We start from the raw sequence: 20889 nt of genomic DNA, 5'->3' as shown, positions 1-20889 counted from the left end.
TTATTTTCTGGGCTAATCTTGAACTTCTTAAAGAAAAAAATACAAGTTAAAGTACTGGAAAAGAGAAATAATAGCAATAAAAAACAAAATAGAAACACTTCATTTGTTCCTACAGCAGCTTATAATAGCAAATGTGTGAAGAAAGCAAAGCCACAGACTTCAACTTGACTTGGCAGTTTTTCCTGAATATGCCAAACCCCATCAAAATTACACTTTCTCAGCCTATAATTCAGCGCTGCTCTACACTTCACCATTTTTAAGCCTCTGGCATCTAATGCAGGGTTGCCAGATTTCCGACTAGCCGGGTAGGGACAAAAAAAAAAAAAAAACACGCAAAGTGTGGACCAAAAAAAAAAGGTCTTAAGGTTTTAACACGGAGCTACTTCTGTTTTTCTAATTAATACGGAACATCAAGCAATTCCGCATTAAACACAAGTAGCTCCGTGTTTAACAATTTTTGACTGGCCCTTATGCCAGTATACGAGCCAATCAAAAAGCTCGAAAAGCGGAGCTGTGTTTAATGCAGAACTGCCTGATGTTCCGCATTAAACACAGACAGCTCCATGTTTAGCGATTTTTGATTGGCCCGTATGCCGGTATACGGGCCAATCAAAAAAAAAAAGTGGAAGGCTGTTTCGCCGGGATTTAAACCAGCAGTGCGGGACTCGGGATCGGGCTACTGATTCCAGGACAATCCCGCTCAAATAGGGACGTCTGGCAACCCTGATTTTTTAGTGTCACAAGGTGTAGCATGACAGCTGGACAATATCTTAGCAACACTTTGCATACATATCAAATAAGAAAAGCCAAGGTTTGGAGGATTATTTCACTAAATTTCAAGCTGCAGCAAATTCTGAGTTTATATATATAAATATATATATATATATATATATATATCTGTGTGTGTGTGTGTGTGTGTGTGTGTAGGTGGTGTCTGGAATCCTTTCCTGCAGCAGGTTATGGTGGGCCTAACCCCAATTAGAAAAGTAGTTTTCTTGTGGTCATGTATTTCAATCGCATTCCTTCCTTGGAAACCAAAAGGCAGCAGTGTATACCAAGGAAAAATGTAGAACAAAAACAGCAAACATCAGGATAAAACCAGGTCTTTTAGCGTAAAATGATTTAATTCACTATTTGTCAAAGGTGACTTCATCAAAAATACAATTCACTACTACAGAAACACACTTAAAATACTGTCAGCAAGTGAACAAGTAATTGTATAACAAGTTGTTCAACTCGTAAAACAATTATTCAATTGAAATGAACCATGAATTAACTTAGTCCCATAGACTACTGTTTGCAGTAAAAAGTACATCTAAATAAAAACTTTATTTTTTAATACTAACTTTTCAAATTTTTAAAAAACATTTTATATTGACTGTGTCATTCAGCCCAGGATGTATATAAGAAGCCACTCTCACTTGCCATACTGCTTCTTTCTGTTCTACTTTGTTCCTATAATCACCTCCTCTGATGTCCTTGTTCACTGACTCAAGAACCGAGAAGGTGAACTTTTTCCAGTTAATGCATGTAGTGGAATGTTTGTACAAGGCGTTGCTGACATTTTTTGTTCTTATAGCATACAAATGTTCAAGAACACGTGTCCTCAAACTACTAGTGGACATTCCCATGTAAAACACCGGACATCCACTACACATAGCCAAATAGACAATACCTTCACTAGCACAATCTAGTCTACCTGGAACAGTGATGTTGAAATCAAGGTGTTGCAAATAAATATAAGAACCAGTGTGGATGTACCTCATCCCATACACTTATGCATACATCTGTTGTTTACTCCTAAACAACAGGAAGCATGTCCCCTCTCCAACATATCCTTGTTTTCTTGTACACAAAACAAGGTACCTCACCCAATACATTTGCCATGTCACCATTACCTAAAATAACTTTCCAGTTCTCGTTAATAATTTTACGAATCTGGCTGTTGTCCAAACTCATGTCCAAACAAAATCTAGGTTTACTCAGACCTACACCATCCATATAAGTTCTTTTTGTGAAACTTTTTACCAAAATGGGAGGAAAATCATTCTCCCTTCTACAGATAATCTCGCTGGCAGCTTTGTCCAGTAAATCTCTAGGATAGCCCCTAACCAAAAATAACCTTTTAATAAACTGAACCTCCTCAAAAAAGGTGGTGTCATCCACGGTCATCCGTGAAGCCCAGATGAAATGGCCACGAGGAATGTTCTTTTTAGTAAATGTGGGGTGGTTACTTTTATAATGTACATAGCTATTACAAAAAGTGTTTTTTCGGTGAATACTACTGTAAACCTCATTTGTAGTAGCTTCCCACCCAATAATCACATCCAGGAATGAAACATCACGACCAAAATAACTTAAGGTGAATGTTAAAAATTCAGTGGTTGCACTTAAGGCATTTACGAAACCATCTACACTAAAACCTTCCTTTTTAACAATAAAAAACAAGTCATCTACAAACCTTTTATTCCTTCCTTACTAGCACCAGTGAATATACAGCACTCCATAAATATATTTATTTTTCAGAGAAACGCTCTACAGCCAATGTACCAGAAAATTGTAGGCCTTAGAAAACCAGTGTCCAGCAATATCCTACAACAAAAATAAAGAAATAAATAATGGATTTTACACACATCAGTAAGGTACCTGTTACCACTTAGATCATAGGAGATCACTAGGTTCTCGACCCGGACGTCATTTAAACCTAGCCATTTCAACCCAATGTAATATTGTAGAAGTACTAGTCAATACCCAAGGTTGCATTTAGTGATGACTGCTCATGTCCAGGAGGGTTGTGGTCACTATCCCTGGTAAGAATTTATGGTGCCCCAGCCACTCATCCAGGTTTCTCTTGAACAGTGTTGTAGAGGTACTCTGTTTCACATGATCTGGTAGTCTATTCCAAAGACGTGGCAGTTGCTGGGAGATAAATCTGTCCCTCCAGCATGTCCTATTTAAGTCATAGGCCATAAGTCTCTGGAATGGGTAGCCTAGACCCACTTGATTTACGGATATGGAGTAAATTCATTTTGTTTGGGTCTTGTGTTGCTCTGAAGGCCAGGTATAAGTCTCCCCTAAAAATTCAATACAATTCGAAGTATAGTGACAGGGATTTTAGTCAGTCCATGTAAGGCACACGCTAAAAGACCTTAATCTTCTTTAACAGAAACCTCTGAGGCCTCTCTAATTGTTGTATGTGCTTAGTACAGTACATACCCAATGGGGCATTATACTCAATTATGGGCCAGATAAGTGCCGAGTATAGGGGGGTTATAACTTCTTTTACTCTCGAGCTGATGCCTTTTACTAATCAAGTGAGCTACTTGGAAAGCTTTCCTTACAACAGTAGACACACAGTGGTCAAAGTTAAGGTCACGGTCAACCTGTGATCCCAGGTCCCTTAACACTTCATGGGTACTTAGGGTATTGTTATTGATTTGACAGTGTGAAGAGACATTGTTTGTGCCAAAGGGAATGATGATGCATTTCTATGCATTCAGTTTGACACTATGACTAATACACCAGTTGTTGGTCTGTGTAAGACCCTCCTGGACTATACTGACATAATTTGTGGATTCAATTATTGTACCTAGTTTCCAGTCGTATGCAGACTTGGTCAGCCACAACCTTTTAGTTTTCACCTGAACTTTTGAGAAGTATATACCAAACATTAGGGGGGGGGCCAGCAATGACCCCTATGGCACCCCACTGCACCCCACTGCTAACAGCTCTGCTGGTTGATGTGGAGGCACCCACTTTGATAATGTATGTTCAGTTTGTGAACCAGTTGGCAACCCATCTTACAACAAAGGCGTTTACATTCAGTTTGCTAAGTTTATCTGTAATGCCTGAATGTGAGATTGTGTTGAAACCCTTTGCCAAGTCGAGGTATGCTGTGAGCACAGATTTGCCCCTCATCAATGGCCTTGATCACACTTTCAAAGAAATCCACCAAGTTTAACAGGCAGGTTCTGCCCTTCACAAAGCCAACTTGGGTAGGATCCAGGGTTTGAAGGTCATATGTCTTTATTTATGAGGTCCATAATGATATGTTCCATGGCCTTACAGATGAAGCGGGTCAGGCTTATGGGCCTGTAATTCCCTGGGTCAGTTACTAGGCCAACTTTGTGGAGGGGAATAACTGTAGCTGTTCTCCATTCCACAGGAACAAAGCCTGTGGTTAGGCTATGACTGAAAAGGGTACTTAGTGGTGATGCCTGTTCATGTTTTAGCCTGTTTACAAGACAACTTGAGATGTCATCTTGTCCTATATACGCCATGTTCTTCACCTTGGACAGGGCTTTGAGGACCTGCTCTTCAGATATGTAAGGTGGAGAGGGTTTGTTGTAAGTTAGGAGGGGGTAAGGGAGTGAAAATATCACCAAACATATCCGCTAGTAGGTTCACTAGCTCTGAGGGATCAGTCTGTGTGATACCATTGGCCACCAGTTCTGCACATGCTTGGGTTCTACTCTTTAGGTTATGTACATAGGTGTAAATTACCTTATGATTTCCTTGGCAGTACTTGGTAGATTTCTCTCAAAGGAGCTCTTGAATGATTTGACAAGTTGTCTTATTTGTCTGTTAAGGCTGAGGAGGGTGCTTTTCCGTTGTTGCGTCCTTGCCTTTGTTTTCTTGGACAGCAACTTTTTGCATTTACTGTAGAGTTTGTTGATGCTGGAAGTCCACATTGGCAGCTTGATTTTACTTGGGGCTCTGGCTTTGGATTCTATCTGGTACAGCCGAGTTTATACACTTATGCAAGTGACTGCACAGGTCTTTAGTGTATGCTTCTGCATAGTTACCACTTTCAGCTTGGGGCGGGGCTTAGAATACATTTATACCTTCACCTAAGAGGGTAGAGTTTACCTTGGTGAAGTTTTTTAGTCTGATTTCACCCATTGTGAGTTCTGGTGTTAGTGCCAGCTCAAAGGTGACTGATTTGTTGTCAGTTTTAACTAATGAGGGGCCAACAGTTGCAGCAGTGCACGTGTCTGACATGTTGGTGGTGAGGACCAACCAGATCTAGAATGTTTGTTCCTCTTGTTGGGTATGGACAATTTGCTCCAGGGCATTTGAATTCACAAGGGCAAGGAACTTTTGTGCTAGCGAATTTGGGCTAGAGTATGTTTCCCATTTAATGGTGGCATAACTGAAATCCCCCATAACCAGTGTGTTTGGTAAAATCTGGATTGTGTTCAGTTTGGTTAAGTAGGATTTGTGGGTGCTGTGATCCATGGAGGGGGATCTATAACTGGCTAGGACTTGAATGGGGGTCTTACCCACTGTAACCTGGACCTGGAGTAACTCTATGGACTTGTCCAGTCTAAGTAGACGTGAGGTGAATTTCTCTCTAAAATAGACTGAAACCAAATCAAAACCAAGAAAATCTAAAGGTATTACTGCTCAATGCTAGGAGCCTAAACAAAAAACTCCACTCCCTGGAACCTCTCTTTACCCTAGAGAATGCTGTTGTCTGTGAGGTCTCTGAGATGTGGTTTAAAGCCGCAGAGAGCACACTGCATACATTTATAATGCCTTCCACACATTTAGATCAGCTACTTAACAGGCAGGGACTACATAAAAAATAAATATACTTCAAGGTTGGTCAAACAGGACAATGCACTTGAGCTGCTCCATGTTCAAATCACCATAGGTAAAATCCAATACCACTTCCTTGCAAGCTATAGATCCCCCTCTATGACCCAGGAAACCCATATCATGTATTTAAACTTATTAGAAACACTAACCATCCATCCCAATACCATGTTCTTAGGTGACTTTAATTACCCCACTATTAACTGGGAATCCTATACAACATCAACCGTACATGCACAGAGATTCCTGGATTTTTTTTAACACAAACTCCCTGGATCAGACAGTCAACACACCAACCAGGGGTGCAACCATATTGGATCTGGTCCTCACTAATATGGGAGTGTGCTGCACACCCCCTACTGTAATGCCTTCCATGGTAAGGTCAGACCACGAAATGGTCTCCTTTGAAGTAAAAATAAAACTTGGACCCCCAGCTCAACTGAGAATATTCAGGAACTATTCTAAAGCTAACTTTCTGCTATTAAGTGAGAACCTTGCAAAATTTCAAGCCTCTATAAACTCTGAGAACACTTCTTCCTGTGCAGAACTCTTCACAGAAACCCTGTACAAGCATGTTAATAGCTGCGTAGAGGCAGCTGTACCCACCAGGAAGAAGTACAGAACTAACTCAAAAAACAAGCTACCCTGGTGAAATCACAAAATCAATCAGGTTTATAACAGGAGGAAAAAAATCATAGCAAAAATTAGGAGGTGCAGCACCCAGAAGGATAAAAGCACTCTCATCAAACTAAATAAACAACTCAGAGGACAAATAAAGTCTACCAAAGTCAAATTTGAGGTAAGTTTGGTCTCCCAGGCCAAGGACAACCAGAAAGCATTCTTTAGCTATGCCCACAACCTCAAAAGCAATACACAATTGTGTGTAGAGCTCACTGTAAATGGAGCCACCTATACTGAGCCAGAAGATATAGCAAACCTCCTGGCTGACAAATTCAGCTCCAACTTTATTCCTTTGTCTACTGCAACCTTCCTTCAGGAAATATCAAATATAACTCCCCCTACTATCACTAGGGAACAGGTCCTTAATGCTCTCTCTAAGACCAAGAACACAGCATCAATGGGCCCAGACAATATCCCAGGATGCCTTCTAAATAGCACGAAACATGACCTATCAGGGCCTCTGGAATTACTATTTAACTATAGCCTCTAAACAGGCTTCATACCTCATGAATGGAGAAAGGCAACAGTCATCCCTCTGCACAAAGGTGGGCCATCTACAGACCCATAAGTCTCACTAATCTTTTATGTAAAGCCATGGAAAGAATTATCATGGAGATGATCAACAGAGATATAGTAAACCACTAGACACTGAAACCAACCTAGTTGGGTTTCGTTAAGGACAGATCATGCCTACTCAACCTGGTGGACTTCTTTGAGAAGGTCACCAAAGCAATGGATGAAGGCAAAATCGTTTACACTGCCTACCTTGACCTGGCCAAGGCATTTGGCACAATACCTCCCCCCCCCCCCCCGGGCATTGTTGATAAACTCAGGAGGCTAGGTACAAACCTGTATGTCACCTAGTTGATAGCCAACTGGCTCACAGACAGGATCCAGGAAGTTAGAATTGGGGAGTCCACCTCTACAAAGATACTAGTCACAAGTGGAGTCCTTCAGGGATCAGTCCTTGGACCACTCCTTTTTGGCATTTACTTCTCAAACATCAAGGCCAATGTCAGTGGTCTCTGGCTGACTAAATTTGCAGATGATTTCAAATTAGGAGCTGTCATTAAATCTCACACTGACACAAATGCTCTCCAGGATGGACTGACACAAACAAATAACTGGTGTCAGAGCCATGGAGTAAAATTAAATGCCAAGAAATGCATAACAGGATCCTTTGGAAAGTCATCCATCCCTGGTAACTATCATATTGACAACACACCCCTTAGAGTTAACCCAGTAGTCAGAGACTTAAGGACACACACAGATAGCAATCTAGACTTTGATCATCACGTATCTACAGTGGTGAGGACACCATTCTGTGTTGTGCAACTTATAAACAAAGGTATGGCATCTACGTCCAAGGAAGTCATTGTTCCACTCTATTCGGCATTTATCAGACCTATCATTGAGTACAATGCCCCCTTTGGTATGTACCTAACCAGGCATATCCAACAACTGGGCCATCCACTGAGGTTCCTCACTAAAACAATACAGGGCATAAGTAATATGTCCTACACAGACCGCCTCCCTATCCCTGTATTCTGTCTCCTACAGACTTTTGAGGGGAGATCTATGCCTGGCATACAGGGCATTGTCAGACCCCACTCTAATGGACCTCCTGCACATCCACAAAACAAACAGTAGCAGAATTACACATTCTAAAGACTTAAACCTTGCCTGTGATATAAAAAGGACCTGCTGGAGAGATAGGTATGTATCCCAGAAAATACCCTAACTATGGAATAGGCTCCCCATCTATGTGAAGCAGAGTTCCTCCCTACCACAGTTCAAGTGCAACTTAGACAATTGGATGGCACATCGGAAATTCATCCCTGGTTTGGCACCTATGTCTCTAATGCAAACAGGTAATCTGTAAAATGGCTTGTCTCCCAGACCCATGCTTATACTTATCAAGGGTATCAGAACTTATCAGAGATTTGGGATGTATGGCTAGGCTTAAAAAGGACCTTGTGGTCGTTAGCGTAGTAAACGCCTATGAAACACCACCTCCTTTGGTTTTCATGCCTTCATTTTGCAGTCTAAAGGTGTGGAAGGCATTGTGGCCGTCCAGGGCTGGGGTACTCTCTGAGGCCTTAAACCAGGTTTCTGTGACTGCACAGACATCTACATCTCCTAGTAATAGAATTGCTTTCAGGGAGTGCAGTTTTTGGTTTAAGCTCCTAGCATTTAGCAGAATGACCCTTATTTTGCTCTGATTGGTTAATTTCACATCAGTAATATTTTCAAGACCTTGCCTAGAAAGGTACTATGGGGGAGGCAAGAGACTTTGCCAGAAGCCGAAAGCCTAGGGGTGCCAGGTGCAAACTGTCTCTGGCAAAGCAACAAGGTTTGTCAATCACAGCTTCCCAGACAGACAGGAACTGGATCTCTTTGGAATGACACCACAAACTAAGCCAATTATTGATAGCAATTATTTTTTTGTTTATACTGTGGCATAATTCTAGGTAGCATATGCTGCTGAAGGCTAGGGACATACCTGTCTGGGACACATTCTCAGAGTTAGTACATGAGAACTCCTACTGATGTAGGCTCAGTGCATTTGCAAAGTATTAACCATGGATTACTATACTTTGGACATTCTGTTGTGCAGCAGAAAGTTCGACTGATTTTATTTAAATTTGACTTATTGCTGTGCTTTGAAAACGAGGTCTCTACCATGAAGACGTTTACATGTTCTCCTAGCTTATCTTTTACAGTCCACTCAGTATTTTTTTGAAGTAAAGGTGACTTCAAATATGCCATTGTGCATAAAAAATGGCATCCTCACTAAGATAAAATACAGCTGCAGCTATTGTCATTTTGATCTTCTACCTCATATATAATTATATGAATCTTGTGTCTTAAAAGGGCTGTTTACCAGACTTCCATGTTCAGATCAGAAAAGTGCTTTACCTCTATTTGCAGGAATGCACTTTACTTGGTTTGTCTTTTGATGTTATGCATTCCATAATGAGATCAGAAAAGTGCTTTGCTTTTACTTGCAGGAATGCTCTGTACTTGGTTCGTGGTCATGGACTGACTTCCACATGCAAGTTGTAACATTTGCTGTACTTTGACCAATTATTTGCTAACAATGGCCTCTAGTCTATATGTCATCACAAATACAAAAGACAGATAGTATTTAAGTTGTAATAGTATAAAGGTAGCACAGGAACATGATCAAAATGCTAGCATTAATACTGCTGGGAACAGCTGCTTTCACCTATTGCACAGAAACATTAACTGTATATAGCTCATATAGCTGTGAATTAATACATGTATGGAGCCATCTGAGCCCTTGTATACCTTAAAGGTTATCTAGTGCCACAGTATATATACATATATACACACACACACACACACACACACACTACATCATACTTAGAATTAGCCCGTAGCCTAGGCTGTGACTAAAAGGATCCACATTATTCAATTTACCCAGTTAACAAACATACTAATTTACAATAAGGTGTACAGCATAGTATAACTGACTGCTGAATATACCTCAGATGCCACTCCAAATTCAGAGAAAAGAATAAGGTTTTGCATATGTTAACCCTTTCAGAACTACATCCACCACAAAGAGTTACGAGTACACAGTATGTGAGCAGGATCTCAGCCCCAGCTTTTGATCATGCTACATAAAGTATTGTCTCTGTTTCATTCATTTTTTTGTGCATTATAGGCATTTAAACACTAGCAAAATGTGCCTTCCCTAAGAGTAAGGAATATAAGAATATTTTTTTCAGCAGTGGTTAGGTGCTTAGTACCATGGGGAATTAAATATAGTATGAATATCCCTGGCTGTGTTTGCAGACTAACAAGTCCTGCTCTGCAGAGAAGGCTGTTTGCAACTGGCAGGATAGTCTCAGAAAAAGCTGTACAGAGCAGGACGGTGACAGAAAAATTACCTTAAACTATTAATTCAGACCATAGCGAAGACTTATGCATGGATGGGACAGAGAAGAAAAATAAGTTATTTAATTATTGTACACACAGACATTTATGTTACCTCTGTGTTGACAAGAAAATTGCTTAATGCTCACATTCCATTTAACTTAAATATACGGTTGACTAACACACAGTACTTTTTGTTCCTCAAATTTGTTTTATTTAGTTACACATTCACATTAATAAAAAACACAGACTCTAATCATACGCCATAAAATTATTCTTCTAAAAATAGGAGTTGTGCAATGTCTGATGTACGGAAAAGGCAGTAACTATTCCAGGGCTTGTTCTGTAAAAGCAGCTTAATTTACTAAATCCAGCTGCATGCTAAAAAACATGTCAATATGCATCACAGTCTGCACCTACCTGTGTTAACTTAACAGTCAAGTTACTGCTGAACAAGCATACTGTAACAAAATGTTTATATTCACTAGTCAGGTAAGTAGTGTACAAGAAACACTGCTTAACCTGTCTCTGAACTGCATTTTGTTAAAACTAGACTCTACTGTAAGAGCATGTTCCTGGTCATGCTGGTTCTTGGAAAAACAACTAAAACCCATTTACTCGTGAGATAATCTACTCAGCCAGCATATGATAAGGACATAGACCTGAATCTGCAGTGATGCCTCTTTATGTATTTAGCACATATATCCCTGAAAATGTGCTTTACTTTTTTAACTGTTACCAAGGCTGACTTGACAGGCTTTAAACATATATGATACTACATTGTCAGTAAACCTATCTGTATAAGGGTATCATGTATAGTTAGTAAATCTGTGACAAGTACACGCCATGACAGAAATTGCTTGACTGACTTCTGGAAATGTCATTGTTTAAAGTCACTGACCCTCACATTCTTCAATGCAGGCCACCTTGCTTTGGACAATGCATCTCCCTAATTGTGAACCTAGTGCTTCCGTCTGCTGTATAACTTCTGACTATGGCAGCATTTAACTTCACTCTATTTCTCACAGCTTGAAAAAAAAATCGTAGAGAAAGTGGTAAAGGTGTCATATGGAAGATGCAACATATCACATGCCTAGGTTAGCAAAACACAGTGTAACTCATGCAAGACAATAGGCCTTTCGTAATGCATTATAACTGGACAGGAAATCCCAATGAGAAATCAATGCATTTAAACTACAAAGTTATGTGATTTCCCAAAAAATCAGGGATACAAATTCCCTGCTGTTTCACTGTGCACCAAGGGACCTAAACAGGGCATTTTTTTACTCAGATATGAAGGATATCACAAACTACTTGAGCATGAAAACACGGCAGGCAGACTCTGGGAAGAGTAGTGGTTTTAACCAAGTAGTTTGCTTAATGAAAGACAATGGGGCTGTCTTTACTGCACCCCAGGTAGCTAAAGGTTTAGAGCTGAACTTGATCAGGTAAAGCTCCTTTATTCTAGGCTGAAATGCAATGTGTGCAAACTAATGTGTGTGTGCAGTTGATTTGATTCCACACCAAAAAGGTGCAGAAGTCTTGCTTTTTGAGTTCCTGGATTTAAGTGTTAATGCACAATTGTGGATGAATTTAACCTGCATCTGAATAATTAACTGTATTCCGAACCAATGGTGCACGTTTGTTCTAGGAGTAAGTTTGAGGTTCCACCACCAACAAAAATACATCTACATATACTAGGTACTTCATATTTAACCCACCTATTAATATTCCTTCCATGAAAAGGTTCAGGGGCTGTAGTGCCAAATTGGACAGGTACAAGGAAAAAGCTGGAAAACACCAATACAACTTGTATGCGCACTTGGATTATTAACATGGCGCCTCCAGACATAAAAACGAAAACGGGACTAATCAATTAAAAGTACAAATACATTTCAGGAAATATAAATTACTATACATATGAACAACAGCACTTATAGTGATCCAGAGGTTTAAAAATCCAGTTTTTGTGCAATGTAACAGTTCAATTACCCATTACCATAATGTAGTATAAAAACAGTACTTGGACTTGCATTTGATTGGCTAACTGCTCTGTGAGACTTCAAGCTTCATATTCAACATAACAACCAAGAAAAAGACAACACAAAGTAAACTCCTGAGGCCCACTTTGCTTTGCAAAACAGTACTCTCATCTTTATTCAGTTAGTTTTGAATTTATGTCTCATGAATAATAAGTTGCTTTCCAAAAGTCCTAGTTAAATACAGAAGTTGGAGCCATACTCTCATATTAAAAAAAAAACATGATAATTACAACCAAGATCTACTTCTACTCAAATTTAGATCTTGTGGTTTCCCTGAAAATGTATGCCTATGGTTCAAGAATGATCTCACTAAAAGAAGTTTCATAGTCTCCTGATGCCAACTTCCCTTCACATGGTGGAATACTGCCGATTTCATTACTTTAGCTATGTGCAATCTTAAAAAGGCAGTTTTCTATGAAACAGCTACAACATACAATACAGAAAGAACCACACACACACACACACACACACACACACACACACACACACACACACACACACACACACACACACACACACACACACAAAAAAACTTTGTTAATAAAGTTTCAGTGATTCTTGGTTTGGATTCTGTCATGAGACATCTGCTGATTCTGTAGAGTATACATTTTGTTATTTTTTCAGTAGTGACATCTATGTCATCCTGGGTTGTCAGATTTCCAGCCCCCCAGGTAGGGACAAAAAAAAACAAACAAAGAAGGTCTCTCACGGCAAGTGAAGACAAAAAAAAAAAGGTCTTTAATGCGGAACACAGTTCCACATTAAAGAACAGTAGCTCTGCACTAAACACGGAGCTTCTCATGTTTAATGCATTGCAGTTTCGCATTCAACACAAGTAGCTCCGTATACCGGCATATGGGCCAATCAAAAATCGCTAAACACGGAGCTTCTCGTGTTTAATGCGGAACACAAGAAGCTCCGTGTTTAGCAATTTTTGATTGGCCCGTATGCCAGCTATACGGGACAATCAAAAAAAAAAAAAACAAACAAAGCGGAGGCTGGCCGGGATTTAAACCGGCAGGGCGGGACTTGGGATCAGGCTGCTGATCTCGGGACAGTCCCGCCCAAATAGGGACGTCTGGCAACCCTGATGCCATCTTATATGAAATTGTGGTTCATTGTAAATTCTTAAGTATTTCTATTTTTTTCTTTTTTGTTATTGTTTTTTCATTGAGTCCAGTGAATCAATGTGCAGTTAAGGCAGAGTCCTGATGTGGCCATTTTGCTATTTTTGCTGTGAAATATAACATGCTTTATGTTTTATTTTTAAAGCTCTCCTGATTTTGAAGAAACTGAGCATGTTCCCCGCTTGAACTTTCAACATCTGGTGGAGAACGCCAGCCGCTTCAACATCTTTTAATTCCTCCTGCTACTGCCACTGACTTTTCCCCACAGAAGGTGGAGAGAGTTGCAGCTTGAACAGAGTGGTATTTTCTATACTTTGCTTTAGGTGTGGAATGAGAGATATGTTGCGATGTAATGCACACAGGAAACCCAAACAGAGACTCCTAAGTAGACAAATATGGAGGTGGGGTGATCAGTTAATGACTCACCTGGTTGAATTTACCTTCTGTTTCTGTGTTACAGCTAATGACATGTATAATTAGAGTACAGGTGTAAGAGCCACAAGGCTTGCTTGACTCCAGTAGTATGATCTCTTTGGGTGAAGAACAGAATGTATGCAAGGAAAAAGGCCTGCTCAACAAAAGCTATCGAAGTGGTGTGCATTAATTGGGGAAAAGATGCAACTCAAGTTCAGTTCAGAAGTCCTACATCCAGTAACCATGAAGTCCAAATAAACACAGTCCACCAGTCCACACAGTAAGGACACCCCCACCCAGACTAAAAACATGCAAAGGCAGAGGGCCAATGAGACTGGAATTAATTATAGAAGGTCTGGGTCAGATCAACGTTTCTATAGAATTGTCTAAAGAGGGAAGCCTGTGCCCATGCAATACAGACATGCTCAGAAAAGATAGGGGTGCCAACCATCTAGAGGAGAGACAAGGTCCCAAGAATCTAAGCTATGATTTAAACCACAAAATGAGATAAGTACAGAGAACAATGAATAACTACAGGGAAAGAGTGGGGCATCAAAGCAAGCATTAACTAAGGACTCCCTAGGGTACTACAGTGGTCTGCCTTTCCTTGAGGAAGAGTGGGATACAGAGATTCCTTTACCTGCCATATCTAGACAGAGAGAAAGACAGTCTACCTCACAAAAAGCACAGACAGAGGAGGATCCCAGACTGAAAAACTCCAGGTAGACCAGCGAAGCTTTAAAAGGGGCTCAGTGGGAATGTAAAACATTAAGCTGTGCTACAGGAATAAAGGACACCCTCATTGTACCCCTGCTAACTCTGAGATGTAGAATGCCCTTGTTTACAGAATGAGGAGACTGTTTGACTGCTATGGATAACAAGGTCCTTTACGCAAACAGGCATGCAAATGGCACAGAGTCATATTTTGGCAGTGTCATTCAGGGAGGGATAGAACGAACAAAAACGTCCTAATTAGATTTTACTCACCAGGTGTTATGAAAGAAGATGGAAAATTTTGTGCTGAGCATCTTCAGTTTTAACAAACAGCCCTTAACCAAACATTCCTTGCCTATAATCAAAGTTCCATTTGAAAGGACTGCAATGGATATCATGGAGCCTCCAGTTAGGTATACTAGCAGATGCCAGTACAAACTGGTTGTACTGGACAATGTTAAGCTAAGTGATTCACTGAAGCTATTCCACTCAAGATCGTTAATTCTAGAGTACTTGCTATGGAAATGGTTTTGCTATTTTCCCAAATGGAGACCTACAAAAATTTAACAGACCTAGGCAAAGTGCACCCTTCATGTCTAAGATGTTGGAGCACCAGTAATATGGTTTACAGATTAAACACTCTATCATCCCCAAATTAATGGGTTGCTAAATTATTTCAACTGAATCTTAAAAGTGATGTTGACAAAGCAATTGAGAAGAACAGGAAATAGTAGTAAAAATAGCTTTGAGAGGTACCTCAAGCTTATACGAGGTTCAATCCCTTTGAGTTGTTGTATGGCAGAAGGTTTCAAGGGCTACTGGAAATAGTGAAAGGAATGTGGGTGGGAGAACAACACAGTTTAAAAGTGTCAAGAGTATTACACAACCCTGCAGGGTAGACTAAAAGCAGTGATGCCTAATGTGAGACACTGCATGGCTAGGGAGCAGAGTCTAACATTAATGCCTAGATTGGGGAATTCAAGGTAAAGGGCCAAATCTTACTTCTGGCCTCACAACTGAAAAATTCCTGGCCAAATGGTAAGGTCTCTATGAGGTAATCAAGTGAATTTTAAAGTCAACAACTAGGAAGAAAGGATGTGTTGAGCAAATGTATCATTTAAATATTCCTAAACCCTGGGTGGAGACATAAGTAAATTCAGTGAACACAATCATTTAAGCTTGGGACTGTAAAAAGGAGAAATGGATTCTTTCAATTCTCAAAGCAGTGACAGACAATACCATTTCAACGTCTTAAAGACAGGAAATTTAAGAGTTTCTTCTGAGAAACAAAGACTTCTTTCTGGAGCTACCAGGATGGACAAGTCTTATTAAGCATCACATAGTAGTCCTAAAGGAAAGAAATCAGCCTAAGATCCTAATGGGCACCAGAAGCTCAAAACAGCCAGTCAGACAGGAGATAAATATGATGCTAAAATTAAGAGTTATTGAGGAGTCCCTTGGTGACTGGAACAACAACATTGCTTTAGTTCCAAAAACAGGTTGTATGGTCTAACTTTATATAACTTCAGGAGGCTTAATAGTATCTACTAGTTTGACACCTACCTAATGCATAAGGCAGACAGACATGTGGAGAGTTTAGGGCAGGCTAGAATCCTGACTAACCCAGATGTAACAATGGGGTACTGGCAAACTCTCCTTAGTCTCATCAGCTAAGAGAAGACTGCATTTTCCATAGCTGTTGGATTGCTCCAATATATGGTCCTACCAGTGGTGGCTGGTGACTTCAAATCAAAAGGGGGCTGCAGGAGATAACTGAATGGGTGGGGTCAACTAGAAAGAGGAGGAGCGATGCTCAAAACCACAAAAACTAACTTTAATTAAATATGCTGCCCTGGGTGCCAGACCGTCATTATGAGAGTCCAAGCAAGACAAAATGAAGTGTAGAAGAAAAAAAATATTTCAGTGCATTGGCTGCATGACAGCTTACTTAATATCTAGATGGAAACAAAAAGGTTGTGAGGCATGAAAAAATAAATTACTTGTTAAATACATTACTGGAATGCCAATCAAAATCAAGTATAAGAAAAACAAGCAGCACTCAACTCAAACCAATTCTCCTTGCACTGAAGTTATAATTATAATTTATATTCAGCTTTATTAAAGTACCAAGTAACATGCTGAAAGTAGCAATCTCTGTGTTACCCCCACTTGTAAAAATGTTTGTTATCCAAAAAAAACCTGCTGCCTGACAACTCTCTACTTGTTTCATGGGGAAAACATGATCAAAGTAAAAAAATGAAAAGCAAACAAGAAACAAGCTCAAGATACATTGCGGACCAGACATGATAGATTGGCATTCTGTTTAGTTTACGGGTAAAGCCTGCAGAGATGACTGGAAGTCTCCAACAAGTGTAATGAGCTTCTTAAAATAATGTAATCCTGTCCTTTATTACAAATTCTGTCATATGCATTTCAATAGCCAAGGCTTATACATTATCTAGTTATGCATGTATTCTCTGCATGGCAACAACAGAAAGGCTTTCAATGTTGGCAGTTCTTCAACAGTATGCTTATTAAAGCTTACTTGCATCTTATGATCTCAGACAAGCTTACCTGATGGTCATTAAAGCATTGCTACTTAAACATAAAGCAACATGCACTTTCTGAGTAACAATAAGCATAAAGCAACAGTACATAAATATGAGAGAAACCAGACCATTCTGCAAAATCAAGGACAGATGAAAAGCCACTGTAGTACTTGTATCTACCTTGGATGGAGAGATACTGTACACATTTACACTGCCTCACTGCTCCTTGCCTTGCTTGGACACATCCAGAGTCACTACATGGGGGAGTGGGGTGCAACAAGCATGTCACAATTTGAAAAGTCTCTGGCTGACTGTGATGGCCCTGACACATTTGTCATACCTCTCAACCTCAGAGCAAGAAATCTGGACAAAGCCATACATAGAAGTGGGACAAATGCCCAAAAATAAGGACAATGTTTAAATATTGCACTTATAAACTTAGAAAGATAATAGAATAGTAGGTCTTGCATTAGTATGAATTTTCTGAAGGGTATGAAATCTGAAACTCAAATGCCTGTCATTATTTTCTAACTTCAGTCTTTAATGATTTGCCACTAATTTGCCAAAAAACACAGTTTTATGAAAAATGGACCAAAAATGTGATGCAAAAATATAAAATAGCCACACAATACAGCTGGGAACCTGTCAAAGAAGGGACACTTTTTAATATTAGTACTGCTAACTTGAGCAGCTGACAAAATAAAAGAATCTACATGCATTTCTGAAATAAAAGTAATCTATAACTCTGATTATTACAGTTATTTCTTAATTGCAAACTCTCCATGTTTTCTTCCAAAATTGCTATTTTGCGGAGGGATTATTAGGGGAAAAGCAACATTTTGAGACAAAATCAGGGATAGTTGAGAGGTTTGGCTATGCCTAATTCTATAAAGCAATTTATTTGCATGTACCTCTCAACCTGTTAATGCAGTAAATCTGGACAAGGCCAAATATACTGGGGGAAAATATAAACAGTACTAAAAATTGCTCTTGTATAAACTGAGACAGTTGATAGAATAACATGCCTTACTTTAGCATGCATTTTTGTGAAGGTTATGAAGTCTGAAACTCAGTGTTTGTTATTATTTAGTGACTTAATTCCTAAATGATTTGCCAGAAAACCACAACTTTTATGAGGAACAAACCAAAAATAAGAAGGAAAAATCTATTCATTCTGTGAAAATCTGGACAGTTAGGAGGTATAGTTCAGCCAGGGCTGTCTTTGAGTTTGCCGCCCTTCCCAATTACAACACAGTACAGTATTAGCAATGCATTTATCTACTGTGGGAACAGAACCCACAGTCTTCTGCATCAGAGGCAAGTACACTACCTGTTGTGCTATTAACAATGCAAGCAGATTCAGTATAAGCAGCATTAAATGTTTGTTCCCCTGCAGCTCTCCACTTGTAAAATCTACTTGACACTCAGCTGTATCTCTGAACTTTGCAGCACAAGAAATCTGGAAAAAGCCACAATTTATTGGGGGGGGGGGGGCAAAAGCCCAAAAACCAGGGACACATTTTAAACATTGCTTGTATAATGTTGAAAAGCTGCTAGAATAAAATGCTGTGCTACTACCATACATTTCATTGCCAAGTATTGAACCTAAGACCCTGTGCAAAACAATCAGAGCAACATATCACTACGCCAAATCATCTGCTTTATGAAAGAGAGGAAGACTGAAACTTAAATGGCTACCATTTAGTGAATTCAGTTCTCACCATAGCTGTCAACCTCTTAGCACAAAACACCTGAACAAAGCCAATAATGGGGAAATACAGCCCCCCAAACATATTCAATTCTCACCATACCTCTCAACCTCTTAGCAAAAAACACATAGATAAAGCCAGTAATGGGGGAATACAGCCCCCAAACATATTCAGTGAATTCAGTTCTCACCATAGCTCTCAACCTTAGCACAAAAAACCTGGACAAAGCCAATAATGGGGGAATACAGTCCCAAAAATAGGGACAAATTTCAAATATCCATCTTATAAACTTCGAAAATTGCTAGAATAAAAGGTTTCGTGTTACCATGCACTTTCTGAAGAATATGAAGTCTGAAATTCAAATGCTTGTCATTTTTATTTAACATTTGTTAACCAGGAAAGTCTGATTTGGAACAAAAGCCAATTTTTAGCAGAGGCCCAGGGAGAAACACTCCAGACAGATGTCTTTGTAAGATGGGAACACACCAGAGCAGACCCACACAAACACAGGGAAGACATGCAGACTCCACACAGAAGGCACCCCAGCCAAGAATCAAACCAGAAGCTGTTAGGCAAGAATGCTAACAGTACACCACTGCATCACTGATTGCATCAAGAAACAAAAATACAGAAACCATAGACTTTATGAGGAACAGAACAAATATGAGGCAAAAATCTGCCATTTTATTTACAAATAGTGGTGGGTAGGGAATTCAGGCTCTTGCCACTTGGGCCCAATGTACAGGGTTCAAGCCTTATTCTCTACCCACCACCATGTAGAAACTGGGGCATTTCACACACACACGTTACTCGCTCTGCAGCAGACAGAAATCATGCATTAGTCCCTTGCAGCAGCAAACCCATCACCCATATAGAACATCCCTTGCAGCAGCTAAAAGCCCATAACAATGAGCTGTATAATCCAGCAAGCAAGTCCTTCCCCTTCTGTGCCGTGATGCTCTCTCCTGCGACAGCACCAGCCTGTGGATGTTGCAATCCGATCCCCTTCCTGTCTATGCAGTTGTAACTGCATAGACATCTGGGAAATTTGCAAATTCAATGTTGTCTTCTTAATCTGGACTGCGGGTGAGTCAGTCTGGAGTCTGTGAACATGCTCCAGACTGGTTCACCAACAGTCCGGGTAGCGGGAAATGCTGCAAGTGAGCATGCGTGATGGTCCAGGACTTTTCGTTATTGTTTTATTTTTCATTTTTACAGATGGGGGGCTGCAGTCCAATAGCACAAACCACCCCTGGGTCCTACTGTTCAGTCTCATGGAGACACTGGCCAAGTTCCAGTGGATGATAGCCTACTAAATCCTCATCAGTTCTATATACTACAGTCTACCTGGGTGATCATGTTATCCATTCAGAGGACTGAGATTCTCATCTTCCCAAGTTACTGGCAGCACTATGTTCATTGAAACAGGCTAAGTTCACTGTTAATGAATCAAACAGCAACACAGAATGATGGAAGTGAGATACACTGGGTATGCAATTGTAAGAGGACTAATAAAACCACAGAAGGGGAGGCAGAAAATTGTTAGAGACTGACCTGTCCAGCAGACCAAGAAAAAAAGAGAAAGCCTTCTTATGATCTCGATGGTTACTATAAGAAATTTATCCTTCAGTTTTTTTTCCATTGCAGGTCTCCTTAACACTATTCTGTCTGCCATTAAGATCTAGAAAATATACAGTATTTTGACTGTGTTTTAAGGTAAATTTCTAGAAGGATGTTGATCTTCCTGTATGTCAGTTGAAGTATTTCAGCAGTTTTTTGTCACCATTCCCAGACAATGAAAATGTCATCAATGAAATGGAGGTTACCAGAGAATTACATTCAGAGTCAAGTTTAGTATATGCCAATTTATATCATTACATTATACTCCTATATCTTTGTTAGCTTACCAAAAACTGCTTGGGAAACTTCTTTGTAATTCTGCTAGTCACATTTACTCTTTGTGGACTCATGATATTATTTACTCCTGTATAATTGTTTTTCATCTGCCATACAACTATTTGAGACATTTATTTTCTGTAGCATTCTGTGAGAAACTTGCATTTGAATCATATTTCTGCTAGACAATCAGATTAGAAGTCAAATTTATTATGACTTTATGGTGTATTCTCATAAATTTTATTTCTTAAGTATT

The sequence above is a fragment of the Protopterus annectens genome, chromosome 3.part1 (genome assembly GCF_019279795.1).
Source record: "Protopterus annectens isolate FY-2018-M chromosome 3.part1, PAN1.0, whole genome shotgun sequence".
NCBI lineage: Eukaryota > Metazoa > Chordata > Ceratodontiformes > Protopteridae > Protopterus > Protopterus annectens.
The sequence above is the reverse complement of the archived record's forward strand: the minus strand, read 5'-3'. Positions refer to the sequence as shown.